This window comes from Panthera uncia, assembly GCF_023721935.1.
Source record: "Panthera uncia isolate 11264 chromosome D3 unlocalized genomic scaffold, Puncia_PCG_1.0 HiC_scaffold_8, whole genome shotgun sequence".
Classification (NCBI taxonomy): domain Eukaryota; kingdom Metazoa; phylum Chordata; class Mammalia; order Carnivora; family Felidae; genus Panthera; species Panthera uncia.
This window is the reverse complement of record NW_026057586.1, coordinates 25,790,167-25,812,201: the sequence shown is the minus strand read 5'-3', so window position 1 is coordinate 25,812,201 and position 22,035 is coordinate 25,790,167. Positions and strand designations below refer to the sequence as shown.

The 22,035-nt window shown below is 49.5% G+C and overlaps 1 protein-coding gene across 1 annotated transcript in view; it reads right to left on the bottom strand.

The window, feature by feature from the left end:
• ZBTB7C (zinc finger and BTB domain containing 7C) overlaps positions 1-21,988 on the bottom strand; it is a 350,350-nt gene extending 328,362 nt beyond the window's left edge. The window contains exon 1 of the mRNA XM_049620109.1: positions 21,819-21,988. The gene's annotated coding sequence lies outside the window, so the exon portion shown is untranslated. The remainder of the gene's footprint in view (positions 1-21,818) is intronic.
• Between the last annotated feature and the right edge of the window lie 47 nt (positions 21,989-22,035).

Genomic DNA, 22,035 nt, shown 5'->3' with positions numbered 1-22,035 from the left:
GTCTTGCTTCGAATGTCATCAGACACCACGTGATGACCCACAGAAACATTTCTCAAGACGCTCTTTCTCCCCCACCCCCCCTCAAGCGGTTCCCCACATTTCTCTGGAGCCTCTCTTTGCCACACCTTCTAAGTCCTCCCAGATGCCCAGCATGCACCTTCTCCCTCGTCTCTCTCCTTTCTCGGTCCGCAGTGCTGTGGGAGCAATTCGTTCTGGCGGGATGATCCAGGAAGGCTTCTTGGAGTGGGAGGCATGTACGGTGAATTTGAAAAGATGAGCTGCCTTTCACTAGAGGAGTACTAAGTAAAGAACCTTCGGGAGCAACACTCATGTGCGGGCTGACAAGCTGTAATGAAATGCCCTGTCATGTTCAGGGACAGCAAAGTAGCCGGGGTCAGGGTATGCAAAGATGCAGAGATGATGAGACTCAAGAGCTTGGTCAAGAGTAAATCTGGGGGTCACAAATCTGTACTCACTGGAGGTCTTTCGGTAGAAAGGTACGGTGAGCCAAACAGCATTCCAGGAAGACCCACTGGTTAGGTTAGAGAGGAGGAGACCAGTATGAAATGTATTGCACCAACCCACCAAGCCAGCCTCCGTTTTAATCGATGCTCAAGACAAATGGGATTTTATTTCTAAGAGGCAGCTGTAATGGAGAAAGCTGGAAAACCAGGTGGTCTGAAACCCACACCCAGCTCTCAGGTCTCACTGTAGCATCACTGTACGGCTAGCCGCCTCGTCCACTCAATTTCTTGCCTGAACTTCGGGAAGCTGCCAAACAGTTGGGTCTGACCTTCTTGGCTTTGCCTCTGCCTTTCTTTGAGCCAGAGAGACAAGAAGGGAGATGGGCCGGAGAGGCAGGGGCGGCAGGAAGAGGTTATGGGCCTGCACACGAACAAGCAGGGCACCTTAGTCAGACAGAAGTGACACGCCAGCTGAGAGCATGAGATCATAAGCAGCACCGCTTGGCAAAGCGAGAAAGAAAGCATGGTTTGCACTCTGGACCCTGGTCTAATCAGCTATGCAGTCTTGCTTAATAAGACTGTTTCCTCCTGCCGATCAAAATCCTAGCCATGCTTCAAAACCCACCTCAGCCACAGAGCTGCCCTCATTCTCCCACCCTCCATGCGGTCCCCCTTCTGAACATCTATACCAGTTTGCCACCTAATTTCAATGCTGTCTCGTATTTTCTTTTTCATCTTGTTTCAACGGACATTCACACCTTCTCCCCGATGAGGGACTATATTTCTTTTTTGAAAAATGTTTACTTATTTGAGAGAGAGAGAGGGTGGGAGAGGGGCAGCAAGAGAAGAAGAGAGAATCCCCAGAAGTCTCCACGCTCAGCAAGGAGCCTGACCCAGGGCTTGATCTCACAACCATGAGATCTGATATCAAGAGTCGGTCGCTTAACCAACTAAGCCACCCAGGTGTCCCAAGGGAATATTTTCCTTAAGGTCAGGTACCCTATCTTGTCCAAGACGTCCCCACAGCACCTAGCAGTGCGTTGAGTACATATAAAGAGCAGAATACACTGTGGCTGATTTGTTTAAGTGTTTGCAAAACACAGCAGTGGTTGTATTGCTTTCTTTTCTACACCGGGAAATCCGAGAGAAGCCGGCTTTAGCAAACTGATTTGAAAAGATCTAATTTCATATAGACGGACAAATACTGATCTAGAAGTTGCTACTAGAGGGATGAGGCACTTGGGCAACTTACACCATCTCTCATGGAAGGATTGGACTAACTGATCTCGAACAGGCAGGGATGAAGGATTGTTCGGAGGGGCACAAAGGTACCTAAAACTATGTTCCCCTAGAGTTCAAGCCTTGCACTCTCTTGTCTTGTTTATGGGGCTCATTTGGCCTCCCCCTGCCTCCAGGCTTTATTTGGACCAAGTTACACTTCGGCCCAACCCTGTCTGAGTCATCATACTTTCTAAATAATTGCCCTGCGGTCTGAACTGATGTGCAGGCTTGAGGCTGACAGTAGCAGGCTAACGCTGCATGCTGCAAATACGTATTTTGCCATTTACTCCTACAGTGATGATGCCCAGTGCCTTTTAACTGTTTCTCTGTGTGTGCACGCACACATGTATGTGTTGTGGGCCTGCCTGAGGACCCTGCAAGCACTTGAGGGCCTGGACCGCCTCTGTAGAATGGGTCATAGAAGGGCAAGGTAGGGACACCAGGACTAAGACAGATGAAAAAGATGTGGGCTCAATTCCTAATTCTGGGGCTTAATCCTAGCCGTGCGATCCCGAGCCAGCCCCTTGACTTCTGATGCTGGGTTTTCTCAAATCTAAAGGGTTGTTGCAAAGATTAAAAATATGTGTGAGCACTTAGCACAGTGCCTGGCTTAGGAAAAATCAATAAATGGTAGGGAGGGTCGGGATGCCTCTGCGTATTCCCCTGAGGGGGCTTATAGCCTCGCCTCCATCCAGGCCACCCTAGGTCCAAACCCCGGCCTCAAGAGGCCTGCTGGAGGCACATTCAAGTGCAGTGAGGCTCTCTCCTCCTGAAAATAGAAGATCTGGATCCATACCAAAAAGGAGAGAGCTCAGGGGAAAAGCAAGCAATCATGCTCCTTAATGCCTTATCGAATCTGCCGAGCCCAGGACGTACCCGACACACAGATGGCACTTGATACAAATTTTTGGATGAATGACCAAATGAGTGAATTATCTGTTTATTGATTTGCAGGTCTCTCTGGAGTCCCTTCTCCACCTGTGGGTATGCCCTATGCTTAGTGAGCTACAGTCAGAAGAGTCCCAACAGAAACACATTCTTCGTGTATTTAAAGGTCCCATCGCTGATGTTCGATAAAACTAGAGACGTCCACAGGAAGCGACAAGGCCTGGACTGGGAGCCCAGATTAAAGAGCGTTGGCTGGGTTGTCCGAAGATACCAGTGCTCTTTTCTGTTTTAATTAAAAGCAATAATTATTTTTTTTTCTAACTACAAAAGTAATTTGTGTCCATACTAGCAAAAAACTGGAAAGCGCAGAGAGGCTAGAACGAGACAATTTTAATCTTAATCTTATTGTAATATTCATTTACTCCAGGGTTTCTCTACACATAGATCCATTTCTATCAGAATGGAATCACACCAAAACCACCGTGTCCTTTTTTTGTGGAGCAATTCGCTTTGATCATTTTTTTTCCAAAGTGCTACATAGTCTCCGCAGAATTTATTTTTCTTTGGTCTAGAAAAGTACTTCATTTTTTAATTAGTTTTTCACACACACACACAGAATAAAAGGCACGGTCAAAATCACACAAACGGCAACAAAGAATAATAAATAGAATGCAAAGTAAAAGCCCCACCACCACCATCCCGTCACAGCCCCAGAGGTAACACTTAGAGGCCAATATTTTATAGCCGCTGGTGGTTGTTTAAAACCTGTAATCACAGCATATCGCTCACCTACTTAAAATCTTCCAACAGCTTCACGTTCAGAGTAAATTCCAAGCCCCTCCCCACCCCCCAGGGTCTGCTCTTTAGGGCCTCCACTGCTCCACTGGCAGAATAAGACCCACACTCCACCTTCTCCAAGGTGGGCCAGCCCTGACAGGGGGCAGCTACGCCAGGCATATGCCTGTCTCCAAAAGGCACTGCCTCTACATCTCCCTGGGAGCTGTGCTCTCCCTACAGGGGGAAACCGAGGCGCACTGAGTGGCAAACCATGCGAGAACAGGCCGCCTCTTGGGTCCGTTCTCTGTCCTGAGGCCTCTGCGATGAACAAAGGAGCCTTTCTCTGGCTCTCACATTCACCTTCATGTGGTGCAGGGTCACATGTGTGAGGACAAACTGACGAACGGCGTGGGTGACAGAGCCCAAGTTCTTCTTCATCTATAAAGATGGAGTGAGCGGGCCGGTTCACCAAAATCCCCTCCAGCGCTACCTCTGTTCCAGACAAGCAAAACCACGGTCACCTAGGGGACCGCCGCCACAGATTGGCAGGGCCCTCAGGGCAGAGGCGGCCCCAGGGGAAGGGAAGTTCTCTGAGCTGGCCTCTGGCTAGGTGGCACTTCTCAGTCTCATGGATGCTCAAGAACTCCATGAAGCAGGTCGTTTGTACCCTGGTTTTACTCAACAAGAAAAAGGAGGCTCAAAAATCCTAGATAATATCCTCAATTCCCCACTGCCGGTAAGAGGCACAGCCAGGAGCTAGAGCCAGTGGGTCCGATCCTCAGGCCTCTGTTATGCTCTGAGTATACTTTTTACTTTTTGTTTGTTTTGTTTTTTGAAGCACCTGTTAAAAGACCTTATTACAAACACATGGAAGTATTTTAGGCTTAACATGTTCTAATGCAAAACAGTAGAATCTTGAACAACACCAGTAGTTAGGCGTGCCAACCCCCCCATGAGGTCAAAAACCCACATATAACTTTTGATTCCCCAAAAAGCTTAACTAACAGCCTCCTGTTCCAAAAGTCTTAGCAATAATATAAACGGTTGATTAACAACACTAAAATGAGCTAGGAAAAGAAAATGTTATTAGGAAAATCATCTTAAAAAATACCTTTACAGTGCTGTACTATATTTATCAAAACAAAAAAAAACAAACCCTGCCTATAAGTGCACCTGCACAGTTCAAACCTGTGTTCAAGGGCCACCATATAATATCCAACTCACTGGATTTTTGATATGCAATTCAGTCAACTATATATTCTATAGGATAAAAAAAATTCTTTTATTAAATTGACGAGACATGAGTTAATGAATTAGCACATTCCTAAAAACAGTACAGAATCCATACTCTGACCCCCATCTGTTATCGATGAATCATGGCCTAACATAACCCCCATTCTGTCTATAGCCAAGGCTCTGAAACTTGTGAGTTCGTCAGAACCTCCAGGAAGGCTCATTACACTACAGCTCACTGGGTCCATCCCTAGAGCTTCTGGTTCCGGGTATCTCAGTAGGGAAGGGCCTGATCATCTGCATTTCTCAGAGGTTCCCAGGAGATGCTGATGTTGCTGGTCTGAGGACCCCAGTGAGAGAACCTTCTTGCCCATCTAGCTCCTACTGGCTCAAGCGTTCAACTGTCCCGGCTGTAACTGCCACTGTTTGACTGTCACCACTTTGCTCCCGTGTTCAGGGTAGGCTGTCTATACCTACTTCTCCCGCTCTGGCTCCCAGCACAAGGGAGAGCTTGGCTTTCTGCCCCATTAGTTGGCTTTCTGCTCCACACCAGCTGGCAAAGGCTGAAAGAAAAGGCCTTCTAAGTAAGCATCCCAGCAGGGAGAATTCCCTATGATGAGCCCTTGGATCAGAGGAAAGGCTGTTCCCCTTTCAAAGCATAAGATCTTCCCTTTCCCCCATACATTGGGTGTCTATTAAGTACTTGCATCTACATACAATTGGTTTCTTCACTAACCTTTTTTTTTTCAAAGCTTTGAATTCTTCAAGATGAAACGCTCTTTTTTATCCCAAAATATAGCTTTTTCAGAACTTTTTCACAGACACACACACACACACACACACGCACACACATGCACGCACCAACAGAATGCAACCAGGATTTTAAATAGTGGTTTCTGCACAGAAGTCCGAGAGCATGCAGCTATGGCCGTGTTTCTCTGTTTGGCCTGATTTCTTGCTTGGAGTTGTCAGGTATAATCAAAGGATCGCTGCTTTGGGAATAAGGAGCTAAGTTTTGGGGTTCTTCACTTGATCCCCACTCCTTTTAGGGTTGCTAGTTGACGAGAATTGCTTAAAAATCAGTTTTTTTCTTAAGGGGGAGTGCAGTGTCCTTACTGAGAGTGTTTTAACTAGCAAGGAGGCACCCTGGAGCCGGGCTGGGGAGCTGCTACACTGGACCCCTGTAAGGAGACAGATGGGCCTTTGAGGACCTCCATCTTGCCTTTCTGCCCACGTCTCCTGGGTGGTGCACGTGAGGCCATTCCAGCAGGGCAGCGATGACAAGGCCCTGCCACTGGACTACACAGGCAGGCGACCAGGATCCAGTCCCAGCTCCACCCCGAAGAAGAGTGTCCCTGGGTCACTTACTTGAGCTCCAGGATGATATTTGGTTGTGTATCTACAGGGGGATGGGCCCAGATGACCTCAGAAATCCACTGCAGCAATCCTGTTCTGTTAGCAAGAACAGGAAATGGTTTTGGCCAAATGCGCTAATGAATACGCTTTTGATGTGACAATACCTTGGCGTTTGTGAACTGTGCATGACCAGGGAGGAACGGTTGTTGTCCAAAAGCTGAAGAGCCCCACCTGCCAGGGCAGGACCTTGTGGAATCAAGGTGGGGGGCGCCCTCCTAGAGTCTGTCCCCCACCACCCCATGGGCCTGCTCTGACCACCACACTTCCTGCCCACGTGACTCCCTTTGGCACAGAGAGCGGAGTGAGAGAACATCCCTGCGTGGGCTGTGTGGGACAAAAAGAATCCTTTCCCTTTTCCTCCCCCTTCAGTCTGGACCTCACTGACACCCCCCTTTCTTGACATATACATATTAACTTAATATATATGTCGTTAAAAATTAATCACCGAATTGCGAACCTAAAATAAACTGAATCCTATGGCATGTAAATTACACTTTGATAAAGCAGTTAAAAACGTTCCTTAAAAATAATTGTTTAAATATAAAGGTTTTAGTTGATTTTTCTGCAATTCAGCTCTGAATCAAAACTAAGGGGATGCTGGTCCAGACACTTTTGAGATGATCTCACACACACACATACACACACACACACACACACGCGCGCGCAGGACTAACGCAAATGTTCAGAACCCGGGCAGAACCTGAAAGGCATCCCGAGGTCAGCAACGGCAGGCATCTGAGTCAACGGACGGCTGCCGCTTCGGCAGCCAGAAAAATGATATTCCTTCGCCTTCAGGAAGCAGGGACCCTCCCAGATACCCCAAAGGGCATACAGTTCCCAATCTTCAGGGCGCTCTTGGCAGCATTTCTTTTCTTTTTTTTTTTTTTTAATTTTTTTTAACGTTTATTTTTGAGACAGAGAGAGACAGAGCATGAATGGGGGAGGGTCAGAGAGAGGGAGACACAGAATCCGAAACAGGCTCCGGGCTCTGAGCTGTCAGCACAGGGGCCCCATGCGGGGCTCGAACTCACAGACCGCGAGATCGTGACCTGAGCCGAAGTCAGCGCTCAACCGACTGAGCCACCCAGGCGCCCCCTAATGGGACATCGAAAGAGCAAAGGAGACCACACAATGAAGAAGCCACTAGAACCCCTTCCCAGCCTTGGCCTGGTCTCTCCGGGCCAGCAACCCCCAGGTTAGCCTTGCAACTGTGGATTTTGGCAGTGTTTCCACAGCATCCATCACATTTGAAGATTTTTACAGTCTGGGTATTTAATACACCTTACACTTAAACAGGGTAGAACAGACTTCAACTTGGCATCCTTTTTTTGTTGTTGTTGTTCTGAACTTCAAAAAGAAAATCTCCCATCTGACTATTTTTAAAATTCAGGAGACTTATACCTGTGAGACCTTGAAAATGTCTAAGTTACTTTTCTTCCTGCTGCTCTATTTTGTTTGGTCAAATCGAGCACTGCCAGTGGCAAGTTCTCTAATGATTGATTAGAGGGTGGGGTGTGGGTGGCTGGATTTTCTGGTGATGTTAGAGTGAGACAGCAATTTGTGATGAGCGAGTCAAGGAGGTGAACTACACCAGAGGCATGGCAGATGACTGAAGCCTCAGGCCGGGGGTGAGTGTGGGAAGCCAGGGACCCAAGCCAGGAAAAAATCAGATGCAGTGGGTTCATTTATTTTGACAAACCTTTTCTTTGTAATCATCTGTAATAAGACCACAGTATATTGTGCCGTGTGTATGATATATTCCGAGAAGGTAATGAAGTCTGGGGGACAGGCAGCATAACTCAGCTCCCAGCTAGTAAATCCTTGCTTAGAAGTAAGCTAAAGTCAGATGTGCGCGCGCGCGCGCGCGTGTGTGTGTGTGTGTGTGCGTGTGTGTAAAAATTATGGAGCTGGTACATTAGCAAGGGCAAAAATTAGCCAAGTTCTACTACTGCATTGAGATTTAGAACATCAGAGTACAGTGACTACATTTTTCTGTAGAGATCTTTACAGCTATTTGAAATTATGAACCCATAATATGCAAATGCACAGGGCTAAGAAATACACATTCTTGGCAGAGACTGAAGATGTTATAATGTGTGCTGTAAACGGCAACGCATGTGTGTATAAAATCCATGCGCACATACTAACTGGTCGATTATCCCCTCTAAAACCACACATAAATTCTCTTGACAGGAATTGGAATTTTGCACACATCCCAAGAATGAACAGACTCTTAATGTGCTGTGTGTGTATGGATGGAGTATGAAAAAAAAAAACAACAACAACAACAGAATGGGTCACTAGGCTAAGAGAGCTTTCTGAAACTCAAGCGTGGCCACAAAGGAACATGGGGCTATAGTTTCCTTTTGAACATGATATGATACTATTAGTCGTAGTTGATAATATTTATTAAGGTCTGGGCTCTGTGACAGCCACTATACCGGGTGTTTACCACTTCTGATCCCATTTAAGGAGGGAAGGAGAGAGAGAAAGAGAAGAGGAGAGAAGGGTGTGTGTGTGTGTGTGTGTGTGTGTGTGTGTGTGTATACAGGCAAGCACATAGTCCTATTGAAAGGCTTTACCCTCTGTCAAATGGCTACAATGTAACAATTTACAATGGTGAAAATGTTACGTTGTCCATGAGGCAGGCAAGAAGGGGAACTAGGTCATCCAGGTACTCGGTGGCCCGGGGCAGGGTCCTAGTACAAAGATGTGTCCTTTTGTGGTGACACTACTTCAGACCTACAGCCAAAATCTATGCAATGGCCATTCCTGAGCAAAGAGCAGAAAACTAGGCAACCGCAGTCCAGAATCTGAGAAAGAGGTAACAAATTCCCAAAATAGAATGTTGCTGAGTCAGGTCTGTGCAAATGCAGGGTCTTGAAAATTGTAAGGAAGGAAAAGAAAAGCCTTTAGTTAAACAATGGCTTTTAATGACTTCTGCAAATAGGTGCCGCTCAGCCAGGTGGCTCGGTCTGGTGCATCAGAATCTGTCATGAGAAATTTCTGGCAAAGCGACGAAGACAGAACACAGTGTGATTTAGTTTTCTATAATGTAAGCAGAAATGTTACTTTATCAGATAATTCACTTTTACAACGTTCCTCTCCACCCCCACCCCCCACAAAAGCAGTGTAAGAAAATATCCAGGGCTCCAGGTAGACAAAGGCAAGCTCATACTCCCCGATCTTCCAATGGCTGGCAGGACAGCGAGGGGGGTTTCGCCCTCCGCTTTCTCTTCTGTACGACCCGGCCTGTGCACACAGTTTCTGAGTTTTGGAAACCAGCTGAAGTCTGATTTGGCAGATGATCTGCAGAATGGGTGCAAGCACATCTAACATCAGAGGGCAGCCAGAAATGGGAGGCACTTCCTTCCCTCGGGGAGCTTTCTATATTTTGCAAAGTAGAAGCAAGGAACCTGAGATGGACATCAGTTCATCCGCTGAGTTTTGAATCTAATAATGCTTCATCATGGCACAGATTCCTAAGTCACAGATACCAATGGTCAGGAAAATAACAGGCAGGCTTTTTTGTTCAAGTGGTTTGTATTTATTTGTAAATCAGTACTAGGTCAGAGAAACCTTGAGATTATAAAGATGGATATAAATCCTCTGGGGGAAGCTTATACAAACAGAGGCCTTGGAATGGGGTCCTTGAATCTCTCCAGAACATCTCACCACCTAACCATTACACAGAATTTCCTAGCCCCCAAATCCTTTCTTCTGTTTCTGTCCATGCATCACCCCAACAATGTGTATTGTTTGGCCCACATCACACAGAGGATAACAAGAGACGAATTCTCATCCTTGATGAATTCTCATGAACAACAAAGTCATGAGCAAGTGGTTCTCATAGAAGTTGAAATATAGAACCATCCATCTACAGAATTCTAAGACATGGGTAAATGCACACCTCTGGGATTTTAGTGACCTGGTATTCCTATGTGCTGGTAGTTGCATTTTTACAACAGTGTTTTAAGTAGCTCCCCAAAAAGCAATTTCCTAAAATGCCATAGGAAACAGATATTGGTCAATGAATAAAAAATCCTCCCAGTTGGAAAATACAAACCAAAACCACAATGAGATACCACCTTACACCTGTCAGAATGGCTAACATGAACAACTCAGGCAACGACAGATGTTAGTGAGGATGCAGAGAGAGAGGAACCCTTTTGCACTGCTGGTGGGAATGCAAGCTGGTGCAGCCACTCCGGAAAACAGCATGGAGGTTCCTCAAAAAACTGAAAATAGGACAACCCTATGACCCAGCAATTGCACTACTAGGCATTTATCCAAGGGAGACAGGTGTGCTGTTTCGAAGGGACACATGCACCCCGATGTTTATAGCAGCACTATCAACAATAGCCAAAGTATGGAAAGAGCCCAAATGTCCATTGATGGATGAATGGATAAAGATGTGGTATATATATATACAATGGAGTATTACTTGGCAATCAAAAAGAATGAAGTCTTGCCATTTGCAACTATGTGGATGGAACTGGAGGGTATTATGCTAAGTGAAATTAGCGAAAGACAAATATCATATGACTTCACTCATATGAGGACTTTAAGAGACAAAACAGATGAACATAAGGGAAGGGAAGCAAAAATAATATAAAAACAGGGAGGGGGACAAAACAGAAGAGACTCTTAAATATGGAGAACAAACAGAGGGTTGCTGGAGGGGTGGTGGGAGGGGGGCTGGGCTAAATGGGGAAGGGGCATTAAGGAATCTCTTCCTGAAATCCTTGTTGCACTAGATGCTAACTAACTTGGATGTAAATTAAAAAAATAAATGAAATAAAAAAATCCTCCCAGTTTGCTTCTAGACTGAAATACATGTTTCTAATCATTGATAGGAAGTGGTTTATTTCTTCCCAAATTCTTATTGTTTAATGCAAAGGTCAACAGGATGACATCCCCTGAAGCATACCAGAACTGAGCTAAAGCAGGTCAAACTAAACAATAAACAAACAAACAAACAAACTGGACAGAGGGCATAAACAGCTTGTGAGTTAAGATCTGCTGACCCTTAACTTGGGAGTTAACAGCTTGGGAGTTAAGCCTGACCCTCCCTTAACAAAATGGATTTCCTCCTGCGTCCTACCCAGGCCTTCCTGCCGAGGGGACACTTCTTCAACGAGCATGACACAGGTCATGTTGAAACTTACACCATCTCTTCACATCCCTCCCTGAATACTCTCCAGGAAACTCAGTGTCCATTTAAGTGAAGCGCAAGAATAGGGGTTCTGGAATCTGAACAGGTGGGCAGTGGCTGAGAGAGGCAGCGGAGAGGAATCAGGGACATGACGTCCCAAGCTGTGGTCAGAAAGCCTTGCTGCTCGTACACAGCCAGTCGGCCCAGAGCCCCCTCCCGGGCACCCTGTACCTCCCCCTCCCCCACCACCTGCCCAGCACATCGTAGGAACTCCAGAAACACGGGTTTAATACACGACTGTCGACAAGGCAACTAACTCATTTTCCAGAAAGTTCAATGCAAAAAATTGTCTATTCTCCTCTTAACCCTCAAACAGGTAAGCAACTTTATTCTTTGAAATTTTATTCTTTATTTTGCGAACAATAAATCAGCAAATTTAAAATGCTGTCAATGTGTCGATAGAAAACTCAAGGATTGCTTTCATAACAAAAATCAATGGGTAAAAACCAAGAGTATTATAGGGGCGCCTGGGTGGCTCAGTCGGTTGAGCATCTAACTTCGGCTCAGGTCATGATCTCATGGTTTGTGGGTTCGAGCCCCACGTCGGGCTCTGTGCTGACAGCTCAGAGCCTGGATCCTGCTTCGAATTCTGTGTCTCCCTCTCTCTCTGCCCCTCCCCCACTTATGCTCTGTCTCTATCAAAAATAAATAAATGTAAAAAAAAAATTTTTTTTTAAACCAAGAGTATTATATAAGCAAAAGACTGGAAACATCTAAAATCTCTAACTCTAAGGGGCTGGTTCACTAAGTCAAGGAATACCCACACAATGGAATCTATGTAGTGGAAACAAACAAGCAAAAAACAACGAAGAAGTTCTTTATAGTCGGAGAGTCAGATGTGCCCAAGATTTTGTGTTCAGTGGAAAATGTAAAGTGAAATATAGGATGTGTGGTATGCTTCCATTTGGGTAAAAACCTTCAAAAATACAGACACACGTGTACGTATACCTGCACACGTGTATACATACTTTCTTGTATGTTCACAACGTGTCTTTACGCTGAAGAGACCAGTGACAGCAGTTGCCTCAAAGTAAGGGGACCAAGAGACGAGGAGAGAGAAAGATGTTTCGTTTTGAATACCCTTTTGTACCTTTTGAATGTTAAACCGTGTAAGTATTGACCTATTCGCAAAAATTAAATTAAAAATTCAAGGCAAACAATGTGTGGAAAAGTAATAAAAAATCTAGGAAAACATACAAGAGAAATCCTCATTTAAAAAAATGGTTCACGGCAGCCTGTTGAGTCATCTGTAAACTGTGGAGGAGACGAAATCTGGCGAGGAAGCCCTGCGTGGCAGAAACGATGCCCCGGCAGCTGTGGCCACCTCCGCGGCCTTGATGGGCAACCGGGGGGTGTTGGGGCCTCTCTGACCCTCTGTCTCCTCATTTGTGAATGGAAGTGTTTGGACCAGCCCTTAAAGCAGGCAGGCCCCTTCCCCGTGTGGGAATCAGAGGTCCTCAGGTAGATACACCTAGTCACTTGACGAGCATCTAATTTAACAAGAAGAGACACTCCTTTAAAAAGAGAAAGAGAGTCTGTCTGTGGCAGGGCGATAAAAACCTCAAATCCCTCCTCGCCAGAGTGCAATAAAACCAATGTGTCTAACTTCGGGAGCTTAAAATACATTTGCGGACACACCCTTCCCTCCAAACACACCTGCTGCCTTTTTCCTCCCTCTTCCCACATCCTCTCTGGACAGGCCGAGTGCCCGTTGATGACAGAGCTGGAAGATTTCCTTTTTTGTTCTAATGTTTCCTGCGGGCCCCTCCCCGCTTTTATGCCTGCCATTCACAGCCATCTGGGATGACCCAGGAACAAGAAGACGCTTCAGGATTTAAAGACAATGAAAATACGTCGCTTTTTACAAATAATTGTTAGCACTCGGCTCCCTCGGTCCCCAGAACCTTCTTTTAAATAAAGGCAACGTAATGGTGGTGAGTGGATATTGGCCATTGCTAGAGAGGCTTACGTGTCTCTCTAAATTGTCCAGACAGAACTTTCTATGACATACTTGAAAATGTGGGGCCTGGACAATCTCTCTGCCGCCCAAACTTTCTCTCCAAGCCGCATCTCCAACCTCTTCCAAGTTAGGAAGTGGCTAAGTCTGTTTTCCATGGCTTTGTCTTAGGAAATGAGAGCCAAGAATGGTTCTTGGAGGTAATGCCAGCTCATTTTACAGATGGAGAAACTGAGGCCCGTACGGGTGGGAAGGCTCCCTCAGGCATACACAACACACCCGCCACTGGGCCAGGACAAAAGTCAGGCCCCGCAAGCCTTTGCTTCTTCCCTAAGGTACTGGCTTTCACTCGTTCCTGCCCAGAGGCCCAGCTGTCTTCCCCCGCCCCGCCCTGTAACACCAGCCCCCCCAGACCGGCCCACCTGACCTGGGCCCCAGGCTGACTGCGCTGACCCGGGGGACCGCTGAGCACCTGCAATGGGACAAGGGGCACAGGTAGAAATGGTGACACTTTGGATATATTGGGTTAAACTAAATGCATTTCCTTTTCACTTTTTACTTCTGCTTTCTTTTACTTTTTTTTTTTTTTTTTTTTTTTTAATGTGGCTACTGGGAAACTTAAAATGACATAGATGAGCCACACTATATTTTTACCAGGCTGCCCCGCTCCAGGTCATGTGCTGTTACCCATTTAGCTCCCAGTTAGCAGAACTGACCTGCCCCATGTGCCACTCTCTGTGTGGCCAGTCTCTGTTCTAAAGACCAACTCATGCCCAGGAGTTGAGGAGTAAATAATGTGCCCCCGCCAGTGACATCTAGAACGAGCCTCTGAAGCCTCAGGGTGATTTTCGCAAGTGTATCTCCCCTTCCACGGAGGGATGCAGGGAGGGATTCTGGCACCCCTCCCGTGACATTGATTCTACCCTCATGAACAGTGGCTTCCCAATGGTCATCGGAGGAAGAAAACAGTCTTAGATGTTTGGGCGCCCCAATCCTCTGCCTTCCCTCCTCTCCCTTCAGGTTTGGAGTAGAATTCACAATCGCATGAATAACAGTGGCTTCCACGTTACACACGCCTCAGTCTTTGTCGGGAGTCCTGCCGCGTCTTTGTATCACGTCATCTCATTTCCCCATCCACCCCGTGAATCTGGCGTTCAACATTTTCTGGACGAGGAAACTAGAGCTTTGAGAGGTTATGCAACATGCCCAACGTGATCAGAAAAAGTGGCCAAGCCATAGGATTCAGGTCTGATCAGCTCCAAAACCCATGCTCCTCACCGTCCCTTAACTTCTTGAGGCCTCAGTGTCCCCACCTGCAGTACGGCCATGGAGGCAGGGTGGAGCTCTGTGACCCACAAGGGCCCATCCTCCCCGGAACTGGGTTCTGGGCTCATAAGGAGCCGCCATTTTGAAGGGCCTCCAGATCCTGGTGGAGCTACACCCCTCGTCCTGGGCTGACAGACTTGTTCTCTCAACTCTGAGGCTCCACACAGCCCGCTCTCCTACCTGGGTGCCCTCTCCCTCTTGTCTCCAGGGAATTAAGCATCTCTAGCCCCTTATATCAACACTCCACCTAAACATCACCTCCTCCAAAAACCCCCCAAAACTGGTAAGTCAGAGAAGTGCTTCTCGTGTTGCCCTTTCCCGCTTCCCAGGACGTGACTATCTTCCTCACCCCTTCACCCCCAGGGCCCTGCCCTCCCTTGTCAGCCAAACTCACTCCCCAAAGAGGCCCTGACATGGCCAGACAGGCCCAATCATGGTCTCTCCTCCCACAGGAAGCCTTCTGCATTTCCTTCATTCAGCAAAATATTTCCTGAGCACCTAGAGTGCAGTGGGCATTCTTCCAGGCCTTGGCAACATGGCGGTAATGGTGACAAAGCCCCCGGGCCCCTGAAGGAGCGAAGGTTGTCTCCAGACATTCATGCCCTAAACACACTAATCCAATGACGTGGGCTCATACTTCTCAAGATTGTCCTGCTATTTTTACTTTTAGGTCAAGGAATGATTAGTGAATGGGTACTGGGTTTGGTTTTTTGCAGGCATGTAATAGTTAAATCAAGTATGATACGTAATTTGAAGGAATGCTACACATCTATTAAAATATGTTTCTATAGAATATGATGGCATTGGTAAATGTGATAGAATGCTCAGTAAGGAGATATGGTGATGTCTCTCTTCACACAGTGATGGAGAGAGATAAGGAGTGAGCAGTAACTTCCTAAGTGCTTTGGCCATGTGTTGGGGGTGGGGACCATTTTCCTAATTTAAACCGTAGAAGGTAAAGCTCACTGAAATCTTCTCCGCCAGTGGGGAAATGTGGAAAATACATTTCTTCTAAATATCAGTGATTCACGGTGGGAATGGCTCAGACTCCCAAGAGAAGAAACCTTTCCGTTTATTAAGAGGTGGCATGAGGGGCACCGGGGTGGCTCAGTCGGCTAAACGTCTGACTTCGGCTCAGGCTGTGATCTTGCAGTTCGTGAGTTCCAGCCCCGCGTCGGGCTCTGTGCTGACAGCTCAGAGCCTGGAGCCTGCTTTGGATTCTGTGTCTCCCTCTCTCTCTGCCCACCCCTGCTCACACACTGTCGCACTCTCTCTCTCTCAAAAATAAATAAACATTAAAAAAAAATAAGAAGAGATGGCATGAATTTGGAGCACCTGTGCGGCTCCGTCAGTTACGAGTCGGTCTCTTGATTTCGGTTCAGTTCATGATCTCATGGTTCCTGGGATTGAGCCCTGCATGGGGCTCTGCACTAACAACACAGGGCTAGCTTGGGATGCTCTGTCTCCCTCTCTCTCTGCCCCTCCCAGTTTGCACGCTCACTCACACACTTTCTCTCTCTCTCTCTCTCAAAACAAATAAATAAACATTTTTGAAAAAAGAGATGGCATGAGTTTTAAAAGTTTCAGAAAACCACATTTAATCTTAAGATACACTTATATGTGTGTGGGGGGGTGTGCGTGCACACACATGCGTGTGGGTTTTGGTGGGAACAGGAAAAAAGACTAGAAGGAAACGCACCAAAATTAGGGTGTTGTCACAGTTTTTGGTTTAAGTTTTACACGTTTCGATATTTTCCCAAGTGTCTATCGTGACTCTCATTGCTTTCATAATCAGAAAAGAAGCGGTAAACTGAACACTAATAGTTTTTTAATTTCCTCATGAATCTGTTTTTACAGGCACCACGTCAGTGGGGTTTGGGAATTTGGGAACCAGCAGGGTGCGAAACGCAAACGAAATCCCCCATTCCTGCAGGGCTGAGTGCACCCCTTGGCCCTGACGAGAAACCCTCCCTACATCCACGCTGGCAGCCAGCTGTCCACAGCTGTTCCGAGGAGACGGCGAATGAATGGAGCCGGTGGAAAAACACAACATTCCTGACTCTCCAAGGATGGCAGTATGCTTGGAACTCTCGCTCACCAAAGAAGTAAATAAACAGAGAGAGAGGTGGCAGCCAAGCCGGCCAGAGGAGCTCCAGGCCTGGAGGCGGCTCAGCTGCCAGGGCTCCGGACCCCTAACATACCATCGCAAAGAAGACCCCTCTGCCTGAGCCAGCCGGCCTTGTCAGAGTCAGGGCTAACGCCAGGTGGCCGTGGCCCTCCCGGCCTGTGTCTCGTGAATGCCACCTTCCCTTCCTGCCACCATCAGAGTCTAGGGGAGCAAGTTTTTGTGCCCGTCGGCTGAAGAGATCAGAGGGCAGGGCCCCTGGATGGTTCATCTTCACAGACCCCTGGCACTCACTGGCAGGCCCACTCGCCATCTATCTCCTCGGGCACTGCTACATGCCAGGTGCTGTTCTGGGGCCAAGGACACAATGGGGAGCAAAACAGACCAGGTCCCTGCGCTCGTGGCACTTACGTTCTAAAGGGAGAGACAAGCCAGAGACGAGAGGAAAATCAAGAGTATATCCGAGAGAGAGGTGGGTGCTATGAAGAATGTAAGACGGGGTGCTGTTTCAGCTGGGACCTGAATGACAAGGGGCGGGGCGGGGCGGGGTAGGGGATGGCGGGCAACTGGGGAAAGCTCTGAGGGAAGGACACGCCACATGAAAAGAAGAGTCAAGGAGAAACACATGGGCTTGATGTGTTCGCAGAACAAAGAAGATCCAGCAGGGTGGAGTACAGGCAGTGGAGGGAGTCCCCGAGGCAGGCAGGGGCCGGACCCCAGGGTCCCCACAAGAGAGTAAGCAAAGGAGTGGCCCACCTGCCTGACAAAAGGAAACTCACTCTGCTTGATCTGTGAGGTCGGACTGGGCTTTGGCAGCTCCTAGAAAAAGACTCCATCGCTGTCTGTTGCTCCCAGCATCTCTGGCCGTGTGAAATGGCCAATCAGCTTGGCCCAGGGCTCTCAAAATGCCTGTGGAAACCAGGCTCTTCTCACGCACACCCCAATTCTCTGCCTCCTTGGCCTCCCCATGCCAAGGCGTGCTGCTGGCGGCAATGAAGAAGCAAACCTGACCGCCCTCCACCCACCCACCAGTGCCCCCCAGCACTCGCTCAGCAAACATTTGCAGGGCCCAGGACTGGTGCCGGGTGCTGGGGGTGTGATGACGAGCAACACACAAGCCCCGCCCCCGAGACCCCCCTGCAAGTGATGCCCGGGCCAGGCTCGGGAGGCACCACCCGCGGCCAGGGGCTGCCCGGCACCCACCTCTCCACGCAGGGCCCCCCGCTTGTCTTCTCTCCCTGGCAAAACCTGCCGCGAGCCCCTGAAATGGATCTGATGGGAGGATTAATTCACTGCAAGGGGCTGAACCGAGAGACAAGCTCAGTGCCTTGCTTGCTTCCTCCACCACCCACCCTCATTCTTCCCTCCACCAACCCAGGGGGAAAATATGCCCAGTGGCAGGGATGAGGTTGTAACCAGTGGCGTGACAGATACCGCTTCCCCGAAGACAAAAGAGGACTCAGGTGTTGGTCTGAAGAGGGTCAAGGCGAGGGGGACCACAGGGGTCCAGGGGAGGGGTGGGCAAGGAGGGAGAGTTTGCGCGCAAGCCCCACACCTCCCTGGTCAGCACCACACAGAAATGCTTCAGCTCATGGTCAGGGCGAACCGTATCTGCTACGTCGCTTTCAGAATCTCCCCGCGCATAAAAATCATTATTACCGTTATTCAGAAAAGCCAAGTCCCCCACTTTTGCAGATTCTTAAGTTCTGCCCTGTGAGGTTTCTGGGGTAAGCCTCGTTTTGTGTAAAGGGGGGAGGGGGGCGGGGCCAGAGCCTGAGAAACAGTGCACACACTGGCTCTAGAAAATCTTTGTATCTTAAAACTCCCAGAGCAGCCGAGGTTCCAAGAGGCCCCACAGGACCCCTCCGTGCAGGTCAGAGTTCACAACAATACCACCATGCAGATGGGTGGTGGTTTTCTTCCAGTGAGGCACAGCTACCCTGGGGAGAAGTCACCACTGAGGATGGTTCCAGACCCTTGAGTCTCTTCTTCCCAGGAGGAGAGGAGGGGTTATAAATAGCCTGGACTCCTTCAGCCCTACACAGGCACAGATCCCACACCCCCGCCCCAGCCTCAGCCAGCTGGTCCCTCCTCCCCCAAGTTCCCACAGCCTGCTATAAGAGGGAGGAAACTGCTCACCCACTGCGGGGGTGGGGAACATCAGAGAGAGTGGCCTCCCATGAATTGTCACTGTAGCCCCACCACACCTCTGCACCCTTCTGCAATGGCAGTGCTTGGAGAGGGGTAGTGGGCAATATGTTCAGGCAGCCTCTTACACCCCAAGCACCTCCGGAAACCCTGAGCTGAAGGCCCAGAGTACGTTAATGCACTCCATGAAGTGTAGGACTAACACCCTCTCCTCTCTCTGCCTCAGCTTCCCCGTCCCTAAGACAGACAAACGGCTGGGCTGAACTGTGCACCTGCTGGGGATGGCCCTGACATTAGCATGCAATGAAAGTGAAAAGACACTGTCCAAATGTAACCCCGGACTGTCATTATGATGCCCGGTCTTGGTCTCATCTACAGGAGCCCCAGTCACAGCTGGGGAGACACTGGTTCTTATCTGCTCACGAGAGCAGAAGAATTCTACTCGGTAGCATTGCGTGAGCCTTGAATTCCTGATACTGCATGCCCTTGAAAGCAATAAAACTTACAAAATATTCTCTCTCACAAGTCACTTCTGACTGATACAGATCGACAAAGGCCGCACCCAGACCTATTTTGATTTAATATGGTTCTGCTGGATGTACATGACAATATATATCGAAGGATGAGCATTGCCCTAGAATAGTTTGATTTGGGAGGGGAAGCTCTCTCAACAATCAGTCTGTTTACCATTCAAATCCTTCCCACTCATACACACTGCTAAGAAACAAGTGGCTAAAATCTAAGTGGCCAACTCCCAGTTCTTTTTAATTAAGACACTTTGTTTGCTCAATAAAATACGGCGTAAAAAACATTTACTGAAAACCCACTCATTGATGTCTAATAGCTGTGTCAAACACTCATAACAACATTTATTCCAACACCCCCAGATAATAGCCCATCTTTCTCATTTGGTATCCACAACAGCACAACATTTGTGTCCAAGTGTAATTGATCCAGAATTGGGCTCCCTTTCAAAAATATCTGTAAAACCTAATTACCAGGAAAACAGAGTTCTGGCATCCTACGGAAAGAGGGTGCTTCACAATGAGACAAGCTGCAAACTCATCTTGGCCAATCAAGCTGCATTATGTTACCAGAGGAGTTTGAGGAATTTGGGGTGATGAGGGAGCAGGAAAAGTTGGAATAGAGTCAGACTGGAATCTTCAGTGATAGTCCTGATTTTTTTTTTCTTTTTTGAGCCAAGGGCAGAGGACAGGAAATATATACCACATTCGCTGGCAAACATGGATGCAGAAAGTACCAGACAATGAGCCCACGATCGGCTTGGGGTGTGGGGTGGCATTTCTGATCTCAGGCCCTACAAGGCCTTCCTTGCCCAAGGAACTCTCTCCACCCTGGTCTGGGAGGCTGATGTCATTTCTAGTCTCCCGGGGTTTCTAACCGCTGTGACAGGTCACTTTCCCTTGGGCCTGAGTCTCCTCATCTGTAAAATGAATGTTCCTCATATCTCTAGGACATCTTTCGGCTTCAAAATTCTGTGACCTTTTTTAAAGCAAAGGGCACGCTTTCTGCTCAGGGACTCGGTGGGGTTAGGGGACTAGGGAGCGGCGGCAGGAATGAAGGACTCAGTGTTTCCAACCACCTCTCACGCAGTTCTGTGCAGACTTGCACCAGGTGGGTATCAAACCCACTCCGGGGATAAAGATTCCTTTCAGCCCAGGCCGGACCTCCCCAGGTGGTTCTAACCTCGATGCCCTGGATTCGACAACCGGCCAATGAGGAAGCCGGCCAAACCGCTGGACTTCTCTCCCAGAGCCTCTCTCCCAGAGCGGACCAGGGCACATCTTCCTCTTCGGAGGGGTGCTCTGTTCCCACCTTCATCCTCTTTGTGTCTCAGAGACCCCAGACATCCCAGCCCGAGCCTTGCCAAGGATGCAGTGAAGCTCCCCAGGCAGGGAGCACACACAACCGACTCCGGGCTCCCCTCGGCCCTGGACCCTCCTCGCCTACGTTTGGGTAGGAACCTCCACAGCTGGTTTCAAAGGAAAGGAGAGTTGCGGCTGCTTTGCCTTTTCTTTGGCTCCTCCTAAAGAAACAGACAGGCAGCCCGAATAACAAAGCAGCACAGCGGCCAGAGACGATTCGATCCCAAAGGAGCAAGAGATAGGCACGCCAGGAGCGAAGACGAGCGCGGTTCCTAGGAGGAGACCCCGCGCTGCCCCGTGTGGGCGACAGGTAGCGGGCTGGCCTCAGTCTAACTTTCCCGAGGCACCGAGGCACCGCGCGCGTGAGCCCATTTCGCGAGGCTTCCCAAAGGACAGCCGCGGGAGCCCCGAGGTCCCCACAAGGGCGCCCCCCCGGGCAGAGACGGCCACGAAGCCCGGGAGCCGCGTCGCGAGATGCGGGATCCCAGACCTTCCAGCCCCCTTTCTCGTCTTCGAGATGAGACAGTGTGAGGTGCGGGTGCCGAAGTCTCAGGAAACCGTCACTCTCCAAAATGCTCCGGCGCCTTCCCGGCAGAAGTGCGGTAAAACTTTTGGCAGGAACCACCTGTGGCTGCCGACGGGCCCGCCCTGTCCCGGCCCGGAGGCGCCGCCGAGCCCCGGGCCGCACGCGTCCGCAGAAGTTCCCCTCCAGCCCCGCGCGCCACTTCGCTCCGGGCCGCGGTGCCAGCCAGGAGGCGCGGCGCCCGCTCGCTGGCTCGCTCTCCGCTGGCTCTCCCCTCCTCCCTCCCTCCTCCTCCCGCCTCCTCTCGTTGCATGGCTGCCGCACGGAGCCCCTGAATAGCCACCGCAGCCCCCCGCCTCCTGCCCGCCGCGCTGGGGGCGCCCCTGCCCCCGCCGGCGCCCCGGGGCGCGCGGACCGCCGGCCTCCTAGCAACAGCCCCGACACGGCTTGCCGGCGTCGGCGATGCGGAGCCACCCTCCGGGAGCCCCGCGACCCTCTGACCCGCCTCGGCGGCCGAGGTGCGGGAGAGACCGTGACCCTCGCCGCCGGTGCCCGAGCCCGGCGCGCGAAGCCACTCACCTCTGCGCGCCGCCAGCCCCGCGCGCCTGCCGCACTTGGCGCCGGGCCGCGGTCCTCGCGTCCTCCGTCGCCGCCGCCGCGGTCCGTCCGTGCCTGTGCGCCCGAGCAGCGCGGGCCGCGCGCTGTCAGAGTCTCGTGGCGGAGCTGCGCCGGCGGGTGTGGAGCCGAGCGGCGGCGGCGGCGGCGGCGGCGGCGGGCGCGCGGGCAGCTCCTCCCT